Here is an 8,761-nt window from a genome sequence, read left to right on the forward strand (position 1 = left end):
ATCTGAAAATAGCTTTGGAACCTTATTTTTAACACGGAATTTGGACCACTTGAATAATGTAGGATATTTAAACAAAAACAAGTTTCAGTGACCTACTACAAAATGTTTTCGAAGTTTATTGATTTTTATGCCCTGTGAAATAACGAGACATTCTATATTAAAACAATGTTTAAATTTATCATCACACAAATACCGCGCTAGAAAATCTTAGCTCTTATATTTAAAAACTCTCCCACTTCCGAGAGAATAACTTTACTCATTAAAACTCACTTAGTATTAAACAAAACTTTTGCATTACTACATTTTTGCTCGTAATTTGCGATAAACACATTTGTAAGCGATGTAAACCTGAATTTGTTTGTAAACAATAAATTGTTTGCTTTTACGGTATGGCATGAAAAGATACTAAAATTTTTACTAGATACATACTACTACTACTATAAAAATGATGACAAATTTAAACATTAGGTATCAAAGCATTTAATAAAATGAATGAAATACAATATTCTTTTACTTTCATTATAAATATGCGAAAGTGATTTTTAATATTCTACTTTCACAATAAAATCTCCATTTCATTTCCATTTAATAGGAATTAATATTATTATTTTATACAATTTAGGTCATTACGAATCTCCTAGAATTTAAATAGATATGAGTTATCATCTAGGTATATCATCTTTACTATCGAACATTTGTAAGTTTCTTTCATCGCTATAAAAGGAAACGAAACATTAAAAACAAATTGTAGATCATTAAAAATAGGTATACTTCACAAATTTTTATTGATACATAAAATGTGTCCAGTTTTATAACAAGTTTTCGTTATTTAGGTACGTAAACATTTAAACAAATATACCGGTAAAAGGTATTTAAAATGATTAGCCATTTGAAATTATTACTGAACTCAAATCGCGTTATGTTTATTTCCTTTTTAAGAGGTAGCATCGTTCTGGTCATTTCCTTAAATGCATATAAACCGGTCTTTAAATGTCCCCATGATTTTTATTTTTCAATTTATTACTTGTGCCACATAAATTTTAAACCTTTAGCTTTAAGTACAAGTACCAAGTTATTACAGTTGTAGTATTTTTGTGTGACCGGAGATTTAATATTATGCTATTTAGGCATAATTATTTTACCATATTAGTGGCAGTCGTAGTCTTCTCGTAAATAGCGTTTCACATTAAAAAATTAACAGTAACGACAGCACTTACAGACCAATTGACTCAACACAATTTGAAACAAGAATTATCATTACTATAAAAAAATAAACCCGGCATTATAATGACTATTGCTAATAGGCTATTTCTAATTTATATAGTTTCACTACCACAATTCTGACGATTACAGCGACACCTCATAAATCAAAATCTGTCCAGCGGTTTGGGCTGTAGAGCACGCCAAAGAAGTATACATTCATACATTTGAAAAACATAACTGTCCTTCTTTCCCAGTCGGGTATAAATAGAGCGTTTAAGAATGGATAAAATAAAACAATACAAAATAAAAGTAGTTTATTTCGTTTCTAAATTTTACACAATATGGAGTAGTAGGGCCCTCCTTGTAAGTTTAAGAGAAAACCTATGTCAGAAGGGCTCTTCCTTAACTTAAAATAGGTTATCTTAATGAAAAAAAATAAACTGTTTATAACCAAATATTAAAAATAAAATATTAAAAAAAGGATAGGTGTTGAAGACATACAGGAGAATTATTTATATTCAAGATAGAAAAGATTACATACGCAGTTAAAAACTAAACTACTTCTTCTTCTATTCACTATTTGATAGCTCGACTCTCGGGGGAAATGTATAAAAATTCAAGTTAATGAGTTCTCAACAGGGATTTTATAGCTTCAATTTATTTAAACAAAGACATAAATGTGTTTTATTATATTTTTAAAGATTGTCTAGTAATAAAGTGAAATAAAATATAGAATTAAAGATAATTAAACCTTATTTTGATATAAATTTACTGCCTTAAATATTTAATTTGTTCGATAGATGATATATCAGTTTAAAATTTACTTAATAATTTTTCACATGTTAAGGTTAATTTTTGGTAAATTAATTTTATTAGTTGGTTTCTGTTCACTGTGGGCTCATTCATGTCTTCCTACATATCACCTACGTTCATAACTTCCTTTTTTACCCCAATAAAATAATTGTATTGATTGATTGAGATAGTAAAGTATTAATAAAACTATTAAGTCTTCAGTTTGAACACTTGAATGTTACAACCAAATACAATAGCCGATTAACATTTATCTAAGCAACGTAGAATTTATAATCGTCTGAATCTTGATCAATTTAATTGGTATTATAATTAACCCACTGACATAAAATGAATCGTTCTTTATTAACGACTATAGAAAAGGCTAATTTCTGAAATTATATTAATATTGCCTTTAATATAATATTATTGAAAATAAGTTGATAGTTTGGTATTGTATCTACTGTTATCCTTAAAAATGTTAAATAGCTTTTATATCCCATATCGATATTCTTTTTCTTGTCTCTATGATATAAGCCAGAAAATAAATCCTTTCATACATTCAAACATGACTTTTATTTGCGACATAATTGAAGTCACACTCCTATGGATAACCGTCAGGAGTGCTTCCAAGAGGTCCTTTCAGGGGCGCCGACTACGTGGGTGCTCGGGTGCTCCAGCACCCACGAGAGGTAAATAGTGGGTGCCGAGCACCCATGAGGTCCACGACTATGAATATTTAAAATAATAATTCTCATCTTTCAACAAACCCGCGCGATCTAAATAATAAACATAATTATTAAACGTAATACGCGCGCCTAGAAACAATCTTGTATTTTCTTGTGTCCATTTAGTAATTACTAGCTAGACTTCCGTACGCAGCTTCGCTTTCATAGATTTAGTCTTCCGTTGTAAGTACTTCTGACTTCTTGAATCTCGATGGATTGATCGCCATACAAAATGGCGACACCTAGATATATAACAAAATTATAAGTAGCTAGGTAACTATGTCATTTAAAAAACTGGACTCCAGCTCCAGGAGCACCCACGAGAATTTTAAAAACCCGGCGCCCCTGGGTCCTTTAGAGGTAATAAGTAGGTACTATGTCTGACAAAGCCCCTTATCCCAGAGTTAACAATGCTCAGTACTATATTTATTTTAACGTTGACGTAAATACAACAAACACCTTTCTTCAATACTATCTTTAATAGCAGCTTTCTGGTTGCAAAAACACTTGAAACATGCATAAAATTGACCTTAATTGATTGAAAATACAATCATAAATTGATTACAGTCACAAAAATGGTATGTGAAGTTTTCATAAAGAATGTATGAAAAAAAGGGCGCTCGTATAAATCAATATTTTAAAAGTGCATTTATGAATGTAATAAAAACTTTATTACCTACATAATATAATAATATGTAAAGCTAGAGCATTCGACGATCAGTCGCAATCCATAAAGCGACTACAGCTATCACTCTTGCCGACAAAAGTTATACTAAATCGCCAAATAGCCATTATACTAAATCAAGATAAATTTAGACTAACATTTTAAATAAAAGCATTTTCTACAAACTAAATAAAGGACTTTAAACGCTTAGTGGGGTGTAGATTACTCAAACAGGCGCCCTTGGACAAAGTACCGACATTGTAGGCAAGCGTTTACAACAATGTCTATTCTCTCGGGATCAAATCTCGGAATCTGTATTCATCCATGTAAAGGTACGATAAAAATAGCAGAATAAAATATGTTTCCTTCCTTTTCCATTCATTTACAATCTCTATGTTGAATTGATAAACAAGTACCAATATCTTCACAAGATCTCCTCAGATGTTGTTTGCATAAATTATGCATATTGTTAGCGCTCTTATATATCGAATACAGGCTGCAACGGATCCCACAAACTTGAACCGAATAAACCTATATCAGAAATAATAGGGTGACCATGGATTTTATTGTATGCTTGCTATCCGCATGCGAATTTGAAGTTTTCAATATAGATTTATAATATCTTATCTTGATATAGGTAGTTATTATTTAATTTAATAATAAATTAGGAATTATCATCTTCAAGTATATATATTATCACAAATGAAACAAATATAATATGACTTGAGTCAATAACGATTTTTTCAATTCACTATATTTTTATTAAATTTTAATAGATTTTTCCATTTTTCAGATAACATCATCGGGTACAGGAAGACAGCTTAAATTCTTTGTAATAAAGATTTTACATATTTTTTTGGCTTTTTATTTATCTCTTTAAAATACAATTAATAATATTTGAGACAAATATACAATATTCCAAGCACAGAATAACTACGATATCATCCTATAGTAGTTTATAGAAGATACTCTTATAGCAGATACCATTTAAATGCAACCATAATCATTTCCTAGTTCCTATTCAAATATTCAATCAGTCAAATATAATGCCAATATCCCGCTCAAAAATAAAAGCATAGTGTCCACACAGTATTTGAGCGCGAATATCGTGGGTGTATCTGAAGATGTCAAGCTAACGGAAGGAAGAGCGGCCGACATTGATCTCACGCGTGCCAGATACACGAATCGAATCATAATAAACACATCACAATGGATTTGAGGACAAACAACTGCATATTAGCATACGTGTACTTTGTGTATGCGCATTAAAAATTGATCTGGACGTGACGGAACAGATGTGGGTGTTTGATTTTGTGAATACGTTAGTTATTTATTTTGCGGAAACATTTTTGAGTCCCTCGCGGAAAACTGCGTAAATATTGTAGGAATTTATTTCTGTCTGCTGGAGCTATTGTACATTTTAATTAGTAGGTGTTTGCTTTTTTTGTAAGATATTTTTTCTGGAATTGGTGATTTTTATAAAGTTATTACTAATTATGATAAGGCTGTTTAATGTTCCATATGAATTAAGGCTGTCAAGATAATTAATGTATCTACCTATAGATATTTTGAGTTTCAACTCTTCGAAACAGCTCAAATAAACTTCAATACAAAATAAACCAGTTTCACTGAAAAAAGGCACACATGAACATTGTTGGAGACACTTTTAAAAAAATGGGAAAATTTTACTCGTACTTTAACATGCTTTAACGAAAAAAAATACAAATAAAAACCGTGAAATGTTTTTATTTTGTTGGATGTATGTGTGTGTATATTATTATGATGTTGCTCACGATAAGGGAAACTCTACTATTGAATCTATACGATAATATATTTGAATCAGCTCTTAAAATAAAAGCGTGAAATTTCAAATTTTACCTTATCTAAATATAAAATATTTATCTAAAATAATTCTCAATACAATTATATATTATTATAGAAACTCAAATACTAGAAAAATAGAATGTTCACGGCAATATATTTTCGAATAGAGGTTGAATGTGCGCTCTTTTTACTTGAGTCAGTGCTTCTTAAGTATACTGTCACTCGATCAATCGAGATACCAACTTTTAAAAATGTATTTTATCTTATAAATTAATTTATTCTGTAACCCAGTGAAAGAAAGGAAATTGAGCATAAAATCTCATATCATGTTTCGAAACAATAAGGCTAATTGCTTTTTCTATCAATAATTCTTCGTGTGTGAATGTTTTTATGTTACGATTTGTTTTTATGTTAATTCGATAATCGAGATAATTGATAACATAATCTTATCCTTTTTTAGTAGAAATAATGACATGTATTTTCTGATCCACCTATTAAGTTGATACATTGAATAACATAGCTTTCAACAGCTATGCTACAAGCTACAAGGCATATCATACCATATCTTATACTATAAGTAATAAAGGGTCAATATTAAAAATGTTAATTTATTCCCATATATTATATGAAAAAATTTTTGTTTTTGTTTATAAAAATATAAAATAAACAAAATACAGGTGTTTATAATAACTATGTATTATTAACATACCTACTATGTTAATTCATGTTAAAACATTGTTTTGAAATATTTATGTCATACTTTACCAGCAGTAGGTAATTTATTATGGTGGTATTAACATAGATAAAAAGTGTTCAAATGTTCACATTTCAATAAACATTTATAACTTACTTGTATCATTGTATGTGAATGTGTATTCTAATGCATGTTGTTTTTTCCAAACGCCATGAAAATGTTTTATTTATGCAACCCTACGTGCAATGGGACAGAAAATATACTTTTGGTAATAATACTTAGCTTACTTAATATTACTTGGTCAATAAGGATTAAGGACTAATTGAATCGTTTTTATTGATGAATTAACGAATATAACATTTTCTTTTATAATAGCTATTATACAGTTTTGTAGAATGTATCAATGAAGTCAATAAATACGATTTACGAATTACGGCACATGATGTAGGTAGAGCCAGACTTAAGTTTTGCGAAGAATATACCTACATATTAACTACAAAATAACGCCCCTAACATTAACAAAAATTTAGAGCTAAAAAAGAAGAGAAAAACGTATCAGTATCAAACTTATTCTTTTACAATTAATTTTTGGTTGTTCTCATACCACGATACCAGTCCAACGTATTAAAATTTTAAATCTTGCTATAAGTTTCGATCCGATGTGCCTCAAATGACAAATCGCTTCTCCACTAATAACAAAAGGTTTCCATTATTATATTTATACAAACAATAAATTAAATCGAGGATTTATTAACAATCTACAAAATGTTATAGCGTGTCGCTGCGGGCCGAATTCTTCGTGAGCTAAAGATCTCTATACTGGCAAATGTTAGGATTCATTAGATGCAGCTACTATTTGTAATGCCAACTGTATACAACGTGAAGATTAACAATACAACGGAATCCAAAAGTCAAGGTGTTTCGTGTTACGACTTATATCCGAGTGTTGGTATAACGTAGGTATCTACTGTTTATATTTTATAGGAATCAAAGAAAAGTGAATATCTTAAGATGGTTATTAAATGAGCATATCAATAGCGATTTACTGAACAGTGAACAATGCTTGTAGACATGTTCTTCATTGATCGATTATTTTATGTACACATGAGCTTATCTTGATAATGAAAAGGTCATAGACTAGACTTTTTCGATTTTGCACGCCTCATAAGCGAAGCGTTGAGGTGGGTACTACTGTCGCTTCGCGCAAAACATCTGATTTTTCAAACTTAAAATGTCTTTATGTATCATACATTGCACTTGTAAGATAATACATACACACACATATTAAGAAAAAACACTATTTTTAACATTCATGATATTTTTGATGTCATTTTTGTTATTTAAACTAGTTAAAAAACTGTTTAAAAAAGTTCTGTCTTGGACGTCCGTGTGTCTGTATGTGCGGAGGATTTTCTTGTTAACACGATAGCGACCGAAATACTTTACTAATCGAGTCTTTTTTTTTCTCTTACGCTTGAGTATGCTCAGGAATAGAACCCTTTCATTTTTTTACTTTATCATGATCATAATGTATTAAGGGAAGGGACTGAGAGAGCCAGAGCCTCATATCTAAAATTGTACAACAATAGGTCAAATAAAGTTTTATTTTTAATTTTTTTTAATGTTGAGTTTGGTTACTTATAATTTATTATCTAACAGGATCAAGTTTAACTAGCTGAACGGATAGGGATAAGTTTTTACATAATTAATTTCTAATATTAATGGCATTCAATTTATTAGAATGCTTGAAAATATCAATAACTAGCAGTCGGCACCGGCTTCGCTGATAGTAGGTACCTACATATTGAGCCTGCAGCAATCAGTGATCATAATAATATGTGGGACCTATCTAATGGTGAAAGAATTTTTGAAATCGAATCAGCAGCTCCTGTGATTGGTGGGTACAAACAAACGAACAAACTCTTCAGCTTTATAATATAAGTATGATAACTAGTACATATCTAATCTGTGGTATAAGTTTATATCACGTTTATATAGAGTAAATTACGTGCTAAAGCTGTTTTCTGTGCAGATTTAACATAATATATTTTTTTTTTATTATACTTTTATAAATTACTATTATACCACAGTATTACCATTATTTCCTACAGTAAGGAATCGCCTTTGAAGTCGCGCGATGCCGCCGCCAGCGTAGGTAATGACGCTGCCACACGAAAATACGCTAGGGTTGCAACAAATGGGAAATAAAACAATTGTGATTATTAATATTATGATGAAATCTTTATTCATATGTACATTCAAAATAATTGCGATTATTAAATCTGATGTAATTCATAAATATATAATTACAGATATTGCACTGCTAAATATTATTTACGTGGACACTTTATTTTTGGATGTTTTTAATTGTATATTATAACATTTAACTTAGTAATGCATTCGCATTGGGATGTACAATCTGATTAGAAAATAATGAGGACAACATATATACATAGCTTTGATTTTAATTCAACAGATACAATTAATACAATCTTTCTGAAATATTGTTTCCTTCTGGGATTTCAATGTAGATTTACATCCGTAAACCGAACAGTTTGTGCGCGCCATAATAGAATATGTAAGTACCTATGTATAATAAAATTATTACACAAAAAATACGACTGCGTCATCCTTTCGCGCTAGGTAAAGCAAACTAAGCGTGTTTGCTTTACGCGGCCCGCGTCGCCCGACCCCCGCCAGTTCCCCTCCGTTTCTCTGCACAAGTACATTCGTCGCACTACTGTAGGAAATAATGGTAATACTGTGATTATACTTTTGTAAATTACTATATTATTTTACAGGTTAAAATAACGAATAAAATCATATGGGACTTGTGATAGGAATAAAAAAAAACAACCA

The sequence above is a fragment of the Colias eurytheme genome, chromosome 20 (assembly GCF_061535395.1).
Source record: "Colias eurytheme isolate Ceu_HAF_F1 chromosome 20, ilColEury1 Martin Lab GWU primary, whole genome shotgun sequence".
NCBI classification, from domain to species: Eukaryota; Metazoa; Arthropoda; class Insecta; order Lepidoptera; family Pieridae; genus Colias; species Colias eurytheme.